This window comes from Aedes aegypti, chromosome 2 (genome assembly GCF_002204515.2).
Source record: "Aedes aegypti strain LVP_AGWG chromosome 2, AaegL5.0 Primary Assembly, whole genome shotgun sequence".
NCBI lineage: Eukaryota > Metazoa > Arthropoda > Insecta > Diptera > Culicidae > Aedes > Aedes aegypti.
This window is the reverse complement of record NC_035108.1, coordinates 218913653-218933257: the sequence shown is the minus strand read 5'-3', so window position 1 is coordinate 218933257 and position 19605 is coordinate 218913653. Positions and strand designations below refer to the sequence as shown.

The window sequence follows — 19605 nt, the reverse complement described above, 5'->3', positions numbered from 1 at the left end:
ACAAAATTTGTAAAATGGTCATACAAATAGCGTTACGAGGGGGTGGGTGGGTGTCAAAAATGACCATTTTTGGCGTTATGAAATTTGTGAATAAACCCAAAGAGTTTCAACTTCTTTAAAGAGGTATAGATCTTCAACGTTGTTGCATTTATCCTTTGAAATATCACAGTTAAAATCACTTATTTTTACAAAATAATTATTTTTACATTTTAAACATTTTTTACAATATTTATTGCCTTTTGAACTTCTTTTGTTTACTTGTGTCAGTCAAGCTACACAGAAAAAAATTACAGCTAATTTACACGAAAATTGGAATTTGACCAAAATTTTAAAACCGTTGAAAACTACAGTCGCCTCTCCACATCTCGATATCGAAGGGACCATCGAGATAGGGAGAGATCGAGACAAAGAACAAATTTTTGATGAATACTAGATTGAAAACACTCCGTTGCCAAGAAAGTAGTACACAAACAAACGTCATTTTGCGCTCCTAATTTGTTTTGAATCCCAAAACTTTGGTCTAGTAACCTTCGATATTGGTCATATCGACATACGGAGAGAAAATTGAGAACGAAAAATCAACAGAAACACATCGAGATATGGAGATATCGAGATAAGGAGGATATCGAGATATGGAGAGTGAAAATGTATGCAGACTGAAGGGACTTATGAAACCATCGACATAGGGAGAGATATCGAGATGTAGAACATCGAGAGGTGGAGAGTCGACTGTAATAGGGCCCATTCACAAATTTCATAACTCTGAAGGGGGTGGGTGGATGTTCTCGTTCTGTTGCGGCTCATACAAAATTTGTAAAATATTCATACAAAAAGCGTTACGACGGGGGTGGGTGGGTGTCGAAAATGGCCATTTTTAGCGTTATGGAATTTGTGAACAAACCCATACAGTGTTCTAATACAATACATTAAATTGTTATTGGATTGTATATTCAATATAGAATAATTTTGTTTCGACATTCAATTACAATAGAGTCTGTTCACAAATTTCATAACGCTGAAGGGGATGGGTGGCTATCCACAAAATGTAAAAATAATTTTTCAAAATGTTCATACAAAAAGTGTTACGAGGGGCTGGGTGGGTGTCAAAAATGGCCATTTTTGGTTTTATGAAATTTGTGAACAAACCCATACACGGTCGTTTGAGAATACCCTTTAATGGGTGAAAAAATACCCATTGTCGAATAGCGATCAGATCTGTCAGAAAATGGGGGAATTTGAAATCTCGAAAGGGGTAAAAATTTACCCATTTTTAATAACCAATAGCGTTCCCATTAATGGGTGAAAAATAGTTATGATTATTCAACTCGTCAATCCGCATGTGTTTATGGTGTGCATTAACAGTTCTTATTTGTAAAAAAAATCAACTATTTTAACTCACAGGAGACTTAATTTGAAAGGTAAGTGATGATGTGGTACATTTATTGTAATAATTGGATTTTTTTCTGTTTCTCTGCATTTCTAGGCTGCACCAAGATTTGTATACGGCATACCGAGAGCTGCCCAGTGGATATGAATGTATTTTAAAATTTTGCTAAATTACACTTATATTTTGAAATAAATTGTATAGAAACATTGTTTAACGGAACTTTCTTTTAGAAGTAAGACGAAAACAATCTCAAAATTATCATTACTCTTGATAGCTCCATTGACCGTCCTCAAAATGGGTAAATTTTTACCCTTTTTATGCCGCGAGCTTGATATACAAAAAAGGGTAAAAAAATACCCATTCCTTGACATAAACTGCCTTTACCCGTTAATGAGTAAACCGTGTTTACTCATTAAATGTGGAGAGGCACTTCTAGCGAAAATGGGTATTTTTTCACCCATTAAAGGGTATTCTCAAACGACCGTGTACGCTGTATTTTATCCAATACTTTATATCATACATTTAAGATTTATTCCATTCACTGAGAGGTACACTGAGAACAGCGTTGCGGTTGAAAATACTATATTAGAGGGTTAAATTAAATACACAACGCCACTTGATTTGTGCAGACTAAATTTGCATTTATTTCAAATATTCTGTGCATTCAATTTTACCATGGCACCATTTCGACAGTAAAAATTACTATATCATGGTTAAAACTGGCAGCAGACTAGAATCGAACCGAGGATCTTGCGATTGTCAAGCGCGAACGCTTACCGCTCGGCTATCGATGCGGTTGGATCGAGAGGGTACAAAACGCAAATAAAAAGCTTTCTTGATAGCTCAATCATGATTGGAATAGTAAATTTAAAAACTTATTCATGGTTCTCATTACTTCAATGCTTGTTTCAGTGTACGTTTTAATCCGGGAAATCTCGCATAACTTTTCAAAACGTCCTAAGTAACAAATGTAAACAAATCGAGATTATCATTGCAAATCATTTGCGTTGCACCACTTAGCAGCACACTACAACACTCGTTCTGATATATTAACAACAAATTAATCTATTAATAGTTTAACAAAATGACCAATGTTCAAAACTGCATCGTTTTTAATCAATTGTTACATTGGACCTTTGATCAGAGAACCAACCACATGTCCTATGTTACATTTATGAATAAACACGATTCTAATGTTACATTGGACATTCCTGAATAATGCTTTGGAATGGAGTTTAAAAGGTAGAATGATTTGTAGAAGCGTGTCTGAGACACTACCCGGATAAAAAATACAATACAAAAACAATATAACGTATTGAAACAGTACCATTCAATATATTGGAAATACAATACAGTATTTTGTGAAATGACAATACAATTACAGTACAATATATTGTTTTCAACAGATCACTGTATGGTATATGAGATTTTTGCAATATAATGTATGGGTGGTTAAGTATCGTAACAATACAAATATAGATATTTTCTCATACAAATATTTTGAAAACACAATATGATATATTGTTCATGTATTGTCTTGATAAGCAATTCGTGTATTGTTGTACAATACAAAAACAATTCAACAAACTGTATCATGGTTGCATGTCAGCTAATGTCAAGTGACTTTTAAAAAACTACTTATTTTGACTTTTTGAATATTTTCCACCCAACATTTCTTGCTTTTTGAACTTGTTTTGTTTATTTCTTTCAGCAAAGCTACATAGAAAAAAGCAACAGTTGTTTTACGCGAAAATAGGAATTTGACCAAAATTGTAAGGTATAAAACCAATTAAAAACAATACAATGTTCTGTTACAACATATTATATTGTTTTTGAATTGTATATCCAAACATGAATAATATTGCTTCGACATTCACTTACAATACGCTGTATTGTATCCAATACGTTATATTGTACATTAATGGTTTATTCCATTCACTGAATGATACGTTTTTATCCGGGTACTTAGATGTATAGAATGCCATAATAACTGCTTCTCAATCATTTCAGTCGATATTTTCTGAGTCGCACTGCCTCGCAACATTGAAAACGCTCAAGTGACAAAAAGAGAATGAGTTACACAAAACTGTATTTTGGTCTTTTTGCCAAACCATGTTTTACCGTTTCGCTGGATTGGATCAGCTGCAACTTCTTTTTTCATATTATAAGCGCATTGCGTGCATATAGTGGAATGATATTGAGCACAAGATTGAGCATCATGATGTCATTGTATCAATCTGATTTAGATGCATGGTCGATCAAGCATATACATATGCTTCCCGGCAGCAACACGAGCAACGTACATGCGCGACTTGCTCACACATATTTGCAGAGCGATCAATCACCGAAGAGCGGAGAAGCTGTATGTATTTGTTAGGCGTGGGCTTCTTTCTCAAGCTCCTACACTGAGAATAATCCCACTCTAGTTTTTATGTGCTGCACACATATTTTTTTGCAATCAAGCTTTGCACATAAATTATATTGGTATTGCAGATAGAACCAGGAAATCTGTTACCCTTAATTTTGATATGCAATGCAACTACAAGATAAGGGTAGATGCAGTTTAATTCATATGATCTTGCATTTATATTTTATGTGCGTCCACAAATGGTAAACAAATGACGCGCTTTTAAACTGTTTTGTTTTGTTTAGCCTTCTCTAATGATCAAAAAAGAAAAAGAAACAAAAATATTAAGTTTTCTTTGAAACGTTTTATATATTGTTGACTAAAGTATATTTGAATATTAGTTTGACTTCAAATCTGAACAAGATTTCTACTGTAAACCAACGATAACGGAATCCGTTTTTGTGGCGTCATTTTCAGCAATCAGGTTTGTAGTTTTCGTTGTCGACCTGCTGTCTGGCCGAAAATATCGCTTGCCTCCGGGTGTGGGCCAATTGTGGTTGTGGTTGTAGCGTTCGTTTCGAAACCTCCCGCTGGCCGCAAACCAGAAGAAAGATGTTTTTAGAGTTTTGTTTTCAAGGGTAAATGTGAACTTACAGCTTTATGAATAGCGTTTATAATCGTTCCCAAATTAGACAATGTACTGCATCCACTTCCTGTTTATATGATCAAAGTTCATAAAATAACATATAAAGTACAAGATTTTTGGAAACTGAAAACCGATCAGTGGATTTTCAAACAGTTTTTTTTCTGTTGGTTGCAATGCGTTGATCCACGTTCGTCCCACGTGTTGATATATAATTCTACGCATTCAAATCTTAAATGTGAGACATTTCCATTACACTGCAGAGCATGTGGATAATATATGAAGAGACAGTAAATTTTATTGGAAGCTAATAGTATTTAAATGTTGCACATAGATCAAAGTTAGGGACACTAGAAGTCGTTCTATCTGATCTTCGCACATAAAATATAATGGAGATTTAATCTCAGTGTACAACAAGATGGACGGTGTCGTCATCGTCATCATTCCCCACCGCAATTTCTTGTTTCAACCGACGGCAGCACCTTGCAACACAGTCGTCACCACCACCACGTCATGCAGTGGGAAACTCACGCCTGATCATGTGGGCGAAACCGTTATAAAAACGGGGGGAAAATTGAGGGAGAATCGGTGGGAGAGCAAAATGTCCTACATACAGCTCAACGTTTCCCCTCCTTCTGTTGTTACATAGGACATATAGACGGAGGGGAAGAAGTGACGTCGTGGGATTGAATGAATCAAAACAAAGCACAGCTGGTGTCTCCGATTAGCACACCGCAACAAAATGTCGATATTTTCAGAGTCGCTCTGCCTCGCAATATTGAAACGCTCAAATAACAAAAAGAGAACGAGGTACACAAAACTGTATTTTGCTCTTTTTTCCAAATCATGTTTTAGGCTTACGCTGGATTGGATCAGCATTCGCTCAGCTGCCAGTTCTCTTTTCATGTTATCAGCGTATTGAGTGCATGTAAGGAAATGATATTGAGCATCATGATCTTAGGGCTTATTCACAAATTTCATAACGCTGGAAGGGGTGGGTGGGTGTCGTACTGGTGTTACGGCTCATACAAAAGTTGAAGATTATTCATATAAAAAAGCGTTACATGGGGGTGGGTGGGTGTCAAAAATTGTCATTTTCAGCGTTATGAAATATATGAATGAACCCTTATTGTATCAATTCGATTCAGATCCATGGTCGATGAAGCATATACATATGCTTCATGGCAGCAACACGAGCAACGTGCATGCGCGACTTGCGCACATATATTTGCAGAGCAATCATTCACCGAAGAGCGGAGAAGCAGTATGTATTTGTTTGGCATTGGTTTCCTACAACACAATCGACGGCGCCGTCATCGTCATCATTTCCCACCGCTATTTCTTGTTTGCGCCGACGGCTGGTGCCGAATGCAACACAGTCGTCACCACCCGTCGTGCAGTGGGTAACTCACACACGAACAAGTGTGGGCGAAACCAGCATTGAAACGGGGGGAAGATTGAGAGAGAAACAGCGAGAAAGCAAAAAGTCCCAAATACAGCTCAACATTTCCCCTCCTTCTGTTGTTACATAGGACACATAGACGGAGGGGAAAAAGTGACGGCGTGGCATTGAATGAATCAAATTGTTGTTGTTTGTGAGAGACTTGAACCCGAAGGTCATTTGTCCCTTCTTCAAATGAATCAACACAAAGCACAGCTGGTGCCTGAAATTATCACACCGCAACAAAATGAGCAGTTCAACTTGAATGTTGAAGCAGTTCAACGCACGTGGATACAAAATGAAATAAAACATGCTTGCTGTGTGCTCAAATCAAAATGTCCGATGTTACTATAACTGAAAAAAAAATGACCGAAGTGAATGTCCAATGTAACAATTGTTGAAACAGAACGACCTATGTGATTTGTCCTATGTACATATTTTTGGTCAAAACGTCCTATTTGATGTTTTTATAGATTTCAGTGTAATTTCCAAATAAATTGACAAAATTTCATTTCTTACTTCTTCTTCTTTCTGGCGTTACGTCCCCACTAGGACAGAGCCTGCTTCTCAGCTTAGTGTTCTTATGAGCACTTCCACAGTTATTCACTGAGAGCTTACTATGCCAATGACCATTTTTGCATGCGTATATCGTGTGGCAGGTACGAAGATACTCTATGCCCTGGGAAGTCGAGAAAATTTCCAACCCGAAAAGATCCTCGACCGGCTTGATTCGAACCCACGACCCTCAGCTTGGTCTTGCTGAATAGCTGCGCGTTTACCGCTACGGCTATCTGGGCCCCTCATTTCTTACGTTGAACTCTATTACACTGCTTCCCTCTACAAGCAACACAGTGGGGAAAAAATGTTTCATTTTGATATTGAGGATTTTGCCCTCTAATAGACTCACACCTAAATAATTTTGTCACACCAAAATATTCTCCCACCATGTTTGCCATATATTGGATGGTGTCGTAGCTAACAAAACCAACAAGTAACGCACATGTAACGCATTATGTTGGATTGTACATTGAATGCAAGGTGCGTACTTCTATGAAAGTGCCATATAAACTGACGTGTGAGTATTTATTTTTCCACGTTGAAAATGTGCACGAGAATCTATTCCTTAACTAAACGAACAATACAGTTTCAAAATATATTTTCACAACCTTCAAGCTCGATTTACTCGAAATGTGTGAATTGTTAGATAGGCCGTTTTGAAAAGTTACGCGAGAAATCAAATGTTGGGTTGGTAACTTACCCATGTCAAAAACATTACCTTAGGGATCGTTCAAATATTACGTAACGCAACAGGGGGAGGGAGAGGATCTTACATTATGTTACGGTCCATACAAAAAAAACAAATCAATACAGTACCAGAACAACGGCCTAACTGACAAATGTAAACAAATTGAGTTTTATTCACCTAACAGTTTATTTGATAAACTACAATCATATAATGCACAACTGTTTCTGAAAAATAACGTTTTTCACGAAATAAGTGAGAAAAACATAAAGGCGCATTTGATATTCTCTTTCGATACGAACTCTAATGTCAATTTCGCCCACCTTCTCCCCCTACGGTAACCGGGCGCATTTGCGATTGAGTGTTGCAGCAGGGCGCATTTAAAACTGAGTGTGCAGAAGGTCGATAGTGAAGAAGGTTCGTGTGAAAGAGCGTAGCAAAACGGCGAAGCTGATGATAGTCAAACCAGAAGGATGAGGTAGAAAGGCGCAATCGCTGCTGTCAAACTGAAGAAGACGAAAAACCGAGGGGCGCAACAATCCTCAATTTTGATGAATGGCGCATGATGCTTTTTTATTTATTTTAACATGTTGTTCATAATATGAAAATAAATCAAATGGTTTGTTACAAAAGTAATATTGTAATGGATCATACAAAAATGCATCATGCGATTAAATCGATCGGAAACATAGTATAGAATTGAAATTATATCCGCTGAACTTCTAACCGATATTACTGACAATGTATTAGTGTTCACATTCGCCCTAATTCTGACTCTGTATTGAAATAAAATTTTCCTTACAACAGCTGTTACGTGGGGAGGGAGGGGGTCTATAATTGGCAAATTTTTCGTTACGTAATATTTGAATGAACCCTTATTCCGGAATGTGCGGAATGAGATAAAAACTTGTCTGCAAAATTTAGTATCACTAATGTTTAGCGTGTGTTGCGGACAACCTAATCGCCCAATGTTTTCCGTCAAAATAAAAAAGAGAGCCCCGTCGCGAAAAATAGCGTTCATTGTTTATGTTATGTGCTCGTGGATGGTTTTTTGTTTGAAGTTGTGACCGACTGCAGACAATTTTTATTCCCAAGTGCTGTTCAGTGGAATATTTTGCGTAAAATGACGAGTAACAATAAGCCGAAAAAGGTCGATTTCAAAAAAAACGAAAAGGAAACCCCTGACGGAAACCGTCACCAAGCAGAATTCGTGGAAAACGTTGGCCGTGTCGTTTACCGGCTTAACTATTCTTGGCGTTGTGGCCGCTATTACTTATCAGGGCTATCTGGAAACCAGAGTTTCGACACCGTTTAGCCAACACAAGGTAAGATTCTCCCTAAATGCTTCGATAAAATTGCATGCGATAAATAAGCGTTAATTTGTGATCTTTGGAGTAAAATCCGATGATTTTACATACAGTGAGTCAATGTCATATTCGTACAGGGCACTGATTTCATATAAAGTTGGTAAAAAACTATCCAACTATATCGCAATAGAAAATTTCAAAATTATAGACAAAATATGAACCCGTTTCGCAGCTAATTGATTTTATAATGAGAAGACAACATTACTTGAATTATTGGGGATCTGTAGCCTTGAGGTTACGCTTTCGCTTCATAAGCGGAAGGTCCTGGGTTCGATTCCCAGCCCCTCCACAAAAAACCCGTCCAGCCACACCAGAAGACGCCCCACGGAGGACCATGCTTTGGGGAGCACATCCATCCTCCGTCAATATCAGATGGTGACCAGGGTGTCTACTACCTGAAAAAAAACCTAGAAAACCTGGAATTCTCAGGGAATTTTATTTATTTATTTATTTATTTATGCACCATCTTCGGCTACGCCGTACAGACTGATTTCTTAATAACTACTTAATCTAAACCTCTTATTCTAACACTGAATACATTTTTGGACATATTAAAATCAAACTCGTCACAAACATCATTGAACGAACGCAAACACATATCAAAACAGTTGCTGTATCCAAAATTAGATCTATGGAAAGGAATCACGAATAACACTGAATTACGAAGACGTCTGGAAGGAACATTCCACGGAATCAATTCTAACAGATCAGGGCAGTCTATATTGTTTGTGATGAGGTCAAAAATGAACAATCTCTGTGATCTGATGCGCCTTGCAGAGAGAGATTCTAAGTTAATTAACTTAAGTCTTTCCGGATAGCTCGGTAAGTTTATCGGATCATTCCAAGGAAGATGACGCAAAGAAAACCTTAAAAAGCTTTTTTGGATACGTTCAATTGCCAGATTATGCTTTACGTAGAATGGCGACCAAACCGGTGATGCATACTCAAGAATGCTGCGTACTAGAGAACAGAATAACGTCTTAAGACAATAAATATCGGTAAAACCGGAAGCATGGCGACGGATGAAACCAAGCACGGTAAATGCTTTGGCAGTTATGATGCTTATGTGCTCGTTAAATCTCAATTTTGAGTCAATCGTAACACCCAGATCACATATTGAGTCAACCCTTTCCAAAAAATCTAGTCCCATGTTATACTGATGGAGGGAAATGCTATTGGATCGTGAGAAGGAAATTACTTTGCACTTTTTACTGTTTACGCGCATGCCATTATCGTCGCACCAGATAAGCAGTCGATTTATGTCTTCTTGTAGTTCGACACAATTTGCAGAGGAGGCAATCACACGGAAAATTTTTAAGTCATCCGCATATGAAAGATTAAATGAAGAAAGCAGCTCATAAAGGTCGTTTACATAAATGATAAAAATCAACGGACCGAGGACACTTCCTTGCGGGACGCCGGATGGAATATTGAATGTCCTGGAGCGTGTGGATTTCACTTTCACGAAAGCTTCACGATCGGTTAAGTAGGAGCAAAGCCAGTCAGTAAGCCACGCCGGAAAACCAAGATGACTGAGTTTTCTGCAGATGATGTCATGCGGTACTGAATCAAAAGCTTTTGCAAAATCTACATACACTGCATCGATTTGCCGCCTTGATTCAAGTTCACGGGATACAGCTGACACATAGCACATAAGGTTCGATGTTGTGGAGCGGTGCTTCATGAAGCCATGCTGGTTGTTATAGATGATCGGCAGCTTGGTACAAAACTGCGTGTATCAGCTTCTCAAACACTTTGCTTAGGCTGCAAAGTATAGACACCCCGCGATAATTTGCGACACAATTGTAGCTTCCGGACTTGTGAATCGGTGTTATAGATTTTATTCAACCTGGAAAAAACCTGGAAATCTCAGGGAATTTTGGCCATCTTGTAAAAAGTTTAAAACTAATTGGTTAGGGATCGTTCAAATATTACGTAACACAACAGGGGGTGGGAGGAGGTCTTACATAGTGTTACGGTTCATACAAAAATTTAAAATTTTCCATACAAAACCTGTTACGTGGGGGAGGGAGGGGGTCTAAAATTGGCAAATGTTGCGTTACGTAATATTTGAATGAACCCTTATCGTCACAAATAAATAAACATACATACATACAGTCAGGGAAATAATTTTGAAACAGTAATTCATGGTTGAATGTGTCCACGATTAACTATTTCGAAACTATTTTTGCACACTTTATTTAATATAAAAAATTTCGACTTCACCGCTTAAAAATGCTACTTGAACGATTCAGTTCATTAATAAACTTGGACGTTTTCCGTGAAATGCTTTCAAATAATCCACCATGTATTTATCATAAATTTCTAAAATCATCGATTATCCGTAGTTCCAGAAAAAATTGTCTGTTTGTTGCAAGTTATGAATCTGCATGATTAAAATTTTCAAAGGTAGCAGTAATATTAGGGGAAAGGGTGGTAAAATGAACACCTTAAGGAAATCATCTTGTTTCTGATAGAAAAACGAGAAATCTGTATAGTTCTATCGCACAACATCAAAAATAGGGATGTAATCTATAGCAGCGACGTGGATTCAGACTAAAATAGCAAAATTTTCACATATTTTCATCGCTATCAAAAAGCGATGCAAATGTTCATTTTACCTGCACTATGTGGGTAAAATGAACAGCGATTGGTGGTAAAACGAACACCATACAAAAATCGTGAGCAAACCAAATATTTCTGAAAATTTTCATTGCCCCACCAAAAATACATCCATTAATGATTGCAACCCATTCAAAAAGAATTCTAAAGATATCAGATTTGACATCATACCATAACGATATTCATCTCACTGAAAAACCTCAAGTCTTCCGGGCTAAAAGTAACGTCAATTCTATTTTTCAAACGTGGTTTTCTAAAATCTTTGTTTTCATTGATATTTTCACTTCAATTGGCCTACGTATCAACTCGAACACTCAAATTTATGCTCTGAATCGTCTGTGCGTGATAAAATTAATCGAAATTTGTTTTTTCTCGGTAAAAGGCACGGTGTTCATTTTACCACCCCTGTTCATTTTACCACCACTTCCCCTACACAGCTTAACGAAGATAATATTTTCGCGTATCTCAAAGATCAAATGTACCTAGTAAATTTGGGGGTGGTGAATTTGAAGCTAATTTCGAAAATGTTCCAGCACATTACAATTTCAAGCTACGGGTCCTCAAAGTTGTATATAATGCTGAAAGTTAAACTATGATTGGTATATAGTGATCTAACCCACCAATAATTATCAGAATAGGATTATGTAGGATTCAATTTGGTTGGAATGCACGAATAAATGTTGAATGAATTGATCTTTTCAACATACCGCCATCGTCACACAAAACTATTCGTTCCAATTATATGGCAAGATATCATATTTTTCTAATACATCAACAGATAACTTTTGAGATTTGAAAGTATTATGAAATTTGTTGAAAAGTATTCTCTAACACATTAACTTTGAACATTTTAGTAAACTAAGAAAATAAATCTTCATATAAGCTGGTTCTTGCATTTAATGCATTTCAACACCCAACATCTCAAAAACTAAAAAAAAATGAAAACGGCCATGGTTTCAGTAATTCTAATTTAAGTAAACAACAGATATTGATAAAATGAATACTTTTTAATCGAACTTTTGAATAGACCCGCTCTCAGAATATTTTTAAAGCATTCCTGTTTTTCGTAGACATTCTGATGAAATACAAGGAAGGAAGATCTCTAAAGTCTCTGTTTTGAACAAAATGGTCTCCAAAGTCACTATATTAATTATATTGCTTGCAGTTAATCCTGATGCAAAATTATACACAGTAACATTCAGAGACTATAATTTAATCTGGAATACTTTCAAAGATGTCCTCTAGAACTTTCTATAGAGTTCTCTCTACCAATTATCCCAGAAATTCATCCAGTGACTTTTCGAAGGCTGCTTAGAGGAACTTCTCCAGGTTGTGCTCCCGTAATTTCTTCATTTATTTCTTTGGTTTATTTTTTCGAAAAACTTTCCCAAACTATGCACTAATTCTTCAATTGATTCCTCCAGTTGTTGCTCTGAAGAATTTTCCAATGATTCATACACAGAAATTTCTTCAAGAAAATGCACAAAGATTTATTCAATAGTTTTGAAGAAATTCGCTTAGAAATTTTACCAAGGAACCCTACAAGAATTCCTACGCTTTTTCATGTGAATTCCTTTAGAGCTCATGTTTACTTCAAGGAATTGCTCCAACAGTTTCTCGAGGGGTTATTTGAGGAAATCTATTAGGAAGGAAGGCTTTTCCAATAAACTCTATCGTCGATTCATCATAAAGCTACTACAGATTTTTTTCTAGGAATTTCTTCAGCATTTCATCCAAACGTTTTCAATGCATTTCTCGAATAAAAAACCCTTGGAATCTTCTAAAGTTTATTTAAGGTTCCACACCAGTGCAAATTTTTCAGTAATTACTCCGATCATTCTTACACAAACTTCTTTGGGAAATCCTTCCTTCCTTTGGGAATCATTCAAGGAGTTAGAATTCAAAAAATCCTACGGGATAAGCTATTCGATTGAGTTTTGTTTTCAATATCTTAACAATTGATCTAGGTAATCTCCTAAAACTTCCTCAAGTATCTAGAAGTTCTTTAAGAGATCCTTGTTCAACAAGAGTTATGTACTTTAAACCTTATACAAGCTTCATCAGTGTTTCAGGTTTTCTTCTAAAATATTACTCGTCCAGATTTTATCAAAGATTTATTTAATACTTTCTAAAAAAATTTCATTAAATTTATCTGGAGATATTCTTTTAAAAATATTGGAAGGCTAACTTGGGAAATATCTCAAAGAATTACTGGAGTAATTCCTTAAGAAATCTTAGAAGGAATCTCTAGGGTACATCCAGAAAGTATCCATAGAGAAATTTCAAGTTGAAATGTTAAAGATATCCTGGAAAACAATGTTGTAGGGAATTTTAAGAAAGGCAACATTGCATAAAAGTCTGGAAGACTTAAGACTGGAGAATTTTTGGAGGAATTTCTAATGAAATCTTTGAGGTTGTTATATACTAGTTTTAAGTTGAAGGGTTGTAGATCTTTCTCGGTACTAGCAAATGAATAACTGTTTTTAAGTCGGTAGCCGAAATATGAATGACGACTCAAAGCTTATTTTATTATTTCGAAACCTTCCAATGAGATGAAAATATAAGAGGAGACTATCGATGTCTCTTTCATACAATGTCATTTGACACACGGTAAAAAGAAGCAAGGTATTATACTCCGAAAAATGACATTTGGCAGTGACGTCATTCCTATCGCAAACTCGAACGAGTGCAAACAAAGCAAGGCTTGCTCTCTTTTACTATCCTGTAAGCCTCATGCTTGACGATAGGAATGACGACACATGTTTTTGATTGAAAACCGTTGTTTACACGTGGGAATAGCCTACCTTGTTGTGTCTACCGTGATTTGACATATATCTCAGAGGTGTTTTCTGTGGTTCAACTTTGAAAAATCTATATTGTATTCTTGAGGATTCTAAAATGAAATTGTAGGGGAAATTCTTTGGGAAATAATCACTTAAAAAATATTTTTTTTATCAAGTGTTTTGAAGCCATTTAAGACCTATACTGTTAGAAATGAATTCAAATTCATTCAAAATTAATAATTTGATAATCATTAGTATTTAAGAGTTTTTCTTGAGCCTGGAATTATTTATTAAGACCTGGAAAAAACCTGAATACATCAGGGAATTTCATTTCGGTAAACGAGTAGACACCCTGGTGACTGAGACAAAACTGATCCTCTCGCAGGCAGCTAGCCTCACTAATAGCAGAGCTCTCTCCTACCTGCTCGGTGTGAGAGTAAAAGAGTAGGAGAGAGTGAAACTAGATGTAAATATTCGTGATCAAACGTCAACATCCCACCGCAAAATCGCTAGTGTTTGGAGGTGATTTTAACCTCCAAAATGCGAAATCATCACCTCCAACTTAGTTCTAATACCCACCCTATATGAATTATGGAGGAGCGTCGATCGTCGCAAGTTTCTCGTTAAACAGATCAACTGAGTCCGGCACAGTAGTGGCCACGAGCACGGAGTGCCTATAAAAAAAAACATTACTTGAATTTAGTTGAGAGCATTGATATTCTTTTTACTAGAATATATTCTGATGAGTTCTAGCATTATGATGATTATGGACAGCACGGTGTAGGGTAGTTTGTTGCACAACAAAATCCGTGGTTCGATTTATTACTGGTGGCCTTTCGTACTCATGTTGCGTACACTAGAGCAGCGAGCTCGATTTGGCGCACGGGGTCATCTACGCTTAATACCTTCCGGGCCGTTGGGGATCACAGCGTCCACGTATGGACTTCAAATTTTCACCTGGCTTATAACATTTCGCATTTTCGAAACATAAGGGACGGCCTAATGCGCATCGTACTGTGCGTACACGAATTCTCTCTGCTCTTGGAAGTTTAAAAAAAAAATACCTAAAACAATAAAACAGTACTTCTCAGTGCTGAAATAAAAAACGGTACTTTTCAGTGCTACTAAAACAGTATTTTTCAGTACCATTTTTGCTACTATTGATCCCTTTACGATCCTTGTTTGGACTCGTGCCTTCGATTTTTCGTTGGACCCGTTGGTGAAAGCCAAGCTTCTTGGACATCTTCTTGGAAAAAAAAAACCTCTCGAAGAGCACGTCTTCTTTCGTTTATACACCAAACAAAAGGAGGGCAGAATCTCTGAATTCACAACTTCCTTCCAAAAAAAGTGGGTTTTAAAACTGTCACTAGACGTGGTAACAATGGAAGAAAGGACGTTTCCCCGGAATACAAACTTTCTTCCAAGGGTGAAATGAATAATTGTATCGAAATGAGCAATCAGTTCGATGCTCTAGACAAATTTACCGAACACCAAATCGGAGCAGTCTCTAGACGTCTACCACAAAAAGCCGAAACACAGAAATTTTAAAATCAATTGTATTGTAAACCACAACCATTCAGCACCTTTTATGCAATATTTTGAACACCGAATCTATGCTATGCACACTCCAGATATCGGAGACTGCGGCGGCCTTCTGCCTTCTGTTGTGGCATGCTGTTGTGTATGCATGTGGTTACTTGGGTTATGTTCGATGTCCGTGTGACATGGGAACATTTCCAGAAACCTGGAGGAAATTACCAGAACCCCACTCAGTGCCGTCGGTGCCAAAAGTGGGGTCATGGTACAAAAAATTGCCGCATGGATTCTTAATGCATGATTTGCGGAGGTTCCTCTCACGCTAAGGACGTCTGTCCTATGAAAGAAGATACCGATAAGTTCATATGCGCAAATAGCGGGGGCAACCATAAGTCTAATTTTTGGGCTTGCCCTTCGCGTAGGCGACTCGTCGAGGCAGATTTTATTTTTCATTTATGTCGGTAATGTCCGTTACGATAATGGTCGTTTCCGGAATTCCCTTGGTGGAGTATCGAACACTGCTCATTTTTCAGTTAACGATCGCTTGAATAGGAATCATACCCATCAGGAAGATTATAATCATGCTCATTCACAAACAAATTCTAATCCGTCGGGTAACAGTTCGAATCTTTTAATTTCGAATGGATCTACCCAAGGAAAATTCTTTGCCGATATCGTAGCAGGATTTGAATTCCTCCCCTTTTCATACTATGAGTACCGTAGAATGGGGTGAAGTTGATCATTTTTTTGCCACTCCGTTTTATAATTCCTAGTAGGATCCATGTATTATCATTCAAATATTTTTGAATCCTATACTGGTTGAACGTTTATTGCGTTATAAAAACGTAATTTTGACGAAATGTTATCATAATAGTAAAAATAGTTTTAAGAAATCGAAAAGTGGAGTTTTTGATTCCGGGGTGAAGTTGATCAATTACTGCGATAGGTTTCCTTAAGGTGATTATAGAACGAAGCCACACCTCAAACTTTCAAGAGCACAAGTCTTGAGAACCAAACAGCGCTCCGCGTTGAAAATTTATCCCATTGGTCACCACCAGCAAACAAGCAATTTGATTTATTTTCAACGCGAACTGTTGTCAGATTCTCCAGTCTTGTGTACTTGAAAATTCAAAGTTTGGCTTCGTCTTACAATCACCTTAAATAAAGCGATATGCTATTCAAAAGATTTGAAGTCACTAAACCTGAATCGAGTCTCAACAATTACATCTTATTGATAAATCGGTCAATTTTAGAGTTGAATGTTGTAAATTAAAGAATACACCACATTAAACGCTTAAAAGTATGCAATTATCCTTTGAAATAGCAACTTGCTCACAAAAGTTCTTTTTGTTTTTTCTCTAAAATGATTTTTTATGTTCAATGCAAATTCAAAACAGTTTATTTAAATGGTGTTAGTACTTGGCAATAGTAGATTGTTTGGAAATGAACCCTTCAACAGTTCATCAAAAATTTCATAAAAATCTGATTTTACATAGTATAATTATCTTGAATATCGAAACGAATTTCAAAACATCAAGAGGTATCAGGTAATATGACATCACAGAAATTGTGATAATTGAAAATGGATCATAGCTCTCTTAACAGTTCATACATGTGGGCACGGGAATGATCAACTTTTCCCCACTGATCAACTACACCCCGAATTACGGTACCCGTTCATTTTTTTCAAATCAAATGGAAAAACTATGCCGCCACAGGTAATTTCTACTCCGCCTCTTCGTCTAACGAAAATTCTAACGGGAAATAATCAGATAATGTACCCACTTCAAGTGATATGTTTGCCTCTGATTTTAATTTTCTAACTGAACAATTGAATCAAATGAATGATGCAATGTTCAAAACCACCACTATGACTGAAGCAGTCCAAGTTGGTGTAAAATTTACTAATCAAATTTTTATTTGATTACGCTTTTCTAATGAATCCAAATAATAATTTAAATATTTTTAAATTGGAGTGCTCGTTCTGAGTAGCAGAAAGGATGAGCTGTTTAATTTCCTTACAGCTAAGAACGAACATATAGCAGTTATTACTAAAACCTATTTGAAACCTGGATCCAAACTCATAGGAGATCATAACTTTTTTGTTTATCGTAATGATCGACTTTATGGGGCATGTGGGGGAGTTGCAATCATTAATGATGATGTATAAAACATCAACTGTTTTCGTCATATGAAACTACAGTTTTTGAAACTTTAACCCTCTAATACCCACATTTTTGTTTTCGATCTAAATATTATTTTTCGTTGTCTAAAATCATTCTAAACACGGTTTATGCAATGATTTATTTTTCTTCGCAAATTTATGAATTTTCGTTTTTGATTTTATTATTTTTATTTTTGAACATCCCTATCCTTTTCAAATTTTTCTTGAAGCCTTTTCTGGTTACTGATTTTTGACAATAATAAAAATTTGAGTTTTTACTATATTTTTGAAAATATGATTTTTTTAATATTTTTCTGGAACATTTTTTATTTTCCGTGTAACTAACGGAAAAACAGGTTTGAAATCATTTTTAATACCATCAGGCTCTTCTTCTGTGATAGGTTGATCGTAGAAAAATATAAAAAGTAAGATTTTTTATAATACACGTTAAATGAATCCCAGGCATTTGTAGGCTATATGAAAATACAATTTTTCAAACAATTTTCAATAATACAAAAAAGTTTCAAAAATTCATAAAAAACTTTTCTTATATGCGTGTTATGAGTCAAGGTTTAAGCCAAAAATAAAATCATTTTAATTTCCGGCCTACGAAAAAATACACAAAATAGGGTCCTAAAGCCATGTCCCAATTTTAGTACCAAACGCTTAAGTTTAGGCCAAAAACACATGTTTACTCAATTTTCTAATGTTTGCCGTTGGTTTAAGCCCAAAAAACATTTTTTTAGATTTTGTCACATCCTTTGGCTTAAACTTAAATTTTGGGTGTATTTTGTTTTCCGTGTCCCTTACGAAATGTCAGATAGGAACAACCCCAGTGGTAGAACTAAAACCCCTGTGGTGTTTTTGTCGACTAAGCGAACGTCAAACATGATCAAAAGTGTCAAGGTTCATTTATGGACCAAATTTTTAAATTAAAGTTTAAACATGTTATAGCCATTATTTGAGCGGGAAAAATTGCTAAAGTAGTTACAGTAACATGCTTTTTCGTGTTATTGAATAAAAACAAGATTTGATTAAAAATTTTAGGACCCAATTCCAAAGTGTACCCCGTCTAAAGGCGGGGTTGGGTATTAGAGGGTTAAGTGTTTCTGTTGAAACACAGCTTGGTTAATATAATTTCATAGCTGCCTATTTGCCTTTTCAATGCTCTGGACAGCAAGTTAATTTGCTCCAAACTGACTTGCGAAAGTTGACTCGCAATAAGTCAACATTTTTTGTCATTGGTGACTTTAATGCCAAACATCGGTCATGGAATAATTCACAAAGTAATTCCAACGGCAGAATTTTTTTCGATGAGTGCTCTTCAGGATATTTCTCAATTCAATACCCTAATAGCCCTACGTGTTTTTACTCTTCTAGAAATCCTTCTACGATTGATTTGGTCTTAATCGACTCTAGTCATCTTTGTAGCCAATAAGGTACTCATGCTGATTTTGATTCTGATCATGTCCCTGTTACATTTCAAATATCCCATGAAGCGATTCTCAATCCTATCAGCTCCACTTTCAATTATTTTCGATCCGACTGGAATATATATGAAACAAACATCGATAGTAATCTTGATGTCAAATTTCTTTTCGAACAAAACTTGATATTAACAATGCTATGTAACTTTAACAAATTCCATTGTTGAAGCCAGGGGCATTGCAATACCAAAATGTGAAGTAAAACTTGAATCCGTGATTATAAACGATGATCTTTAACTCTTGATCCGTCTTAAAAACGTGAGAAGGCAATTTCAACGCACTCGCGATCCTGCTATGAAAATTATATGGCAGGATTTGCAGAAAGAAATCAAGAAACGTTTTGCACAATTAGGAAACAAAAATATTAAAAATAAAATTTCTCAATTGGACCCTGGCTCTAAGCCCTTTTTGGAAGTTATCCAGAAATTATCTAAAATATTGAACAAACACATCAAAAGCCTATACCGGCATTGAACGAGGAAAACAAATCATTACTATCTAATTGCGAAAAAGCTCAAAAACTTGCTATGTAGTTTGGAAGCTCGCACAATTTTAATTTTGGTCTTACTAGTCCAATTAAAAATC

At 36.2% G+C, this 19605-nt stretch overlaps 1 protein-coding gene across 1 annotated transcript in view; it reads left to right on the top strand.

The window, feature by feature from the left end:
* The first annotated feature begins 8062 nt into the window (after window positions 1-8062).
* Window positions 8063-19605, top strand: part of LOC5576381 (mannosyl-oligosaccharide glucosidase GCS1) — a 31945-nt gene continuing 20402 nt past the window's right edge. The window contains exon 1 of the mRNA XM_021844033.1: window positions 8063-8386. The gene's annotated coding sequence lies outside the window, so the exon portion shown is untranslated. The remainder of the gene's footprint in view (window positions 8387-19605) is intronic.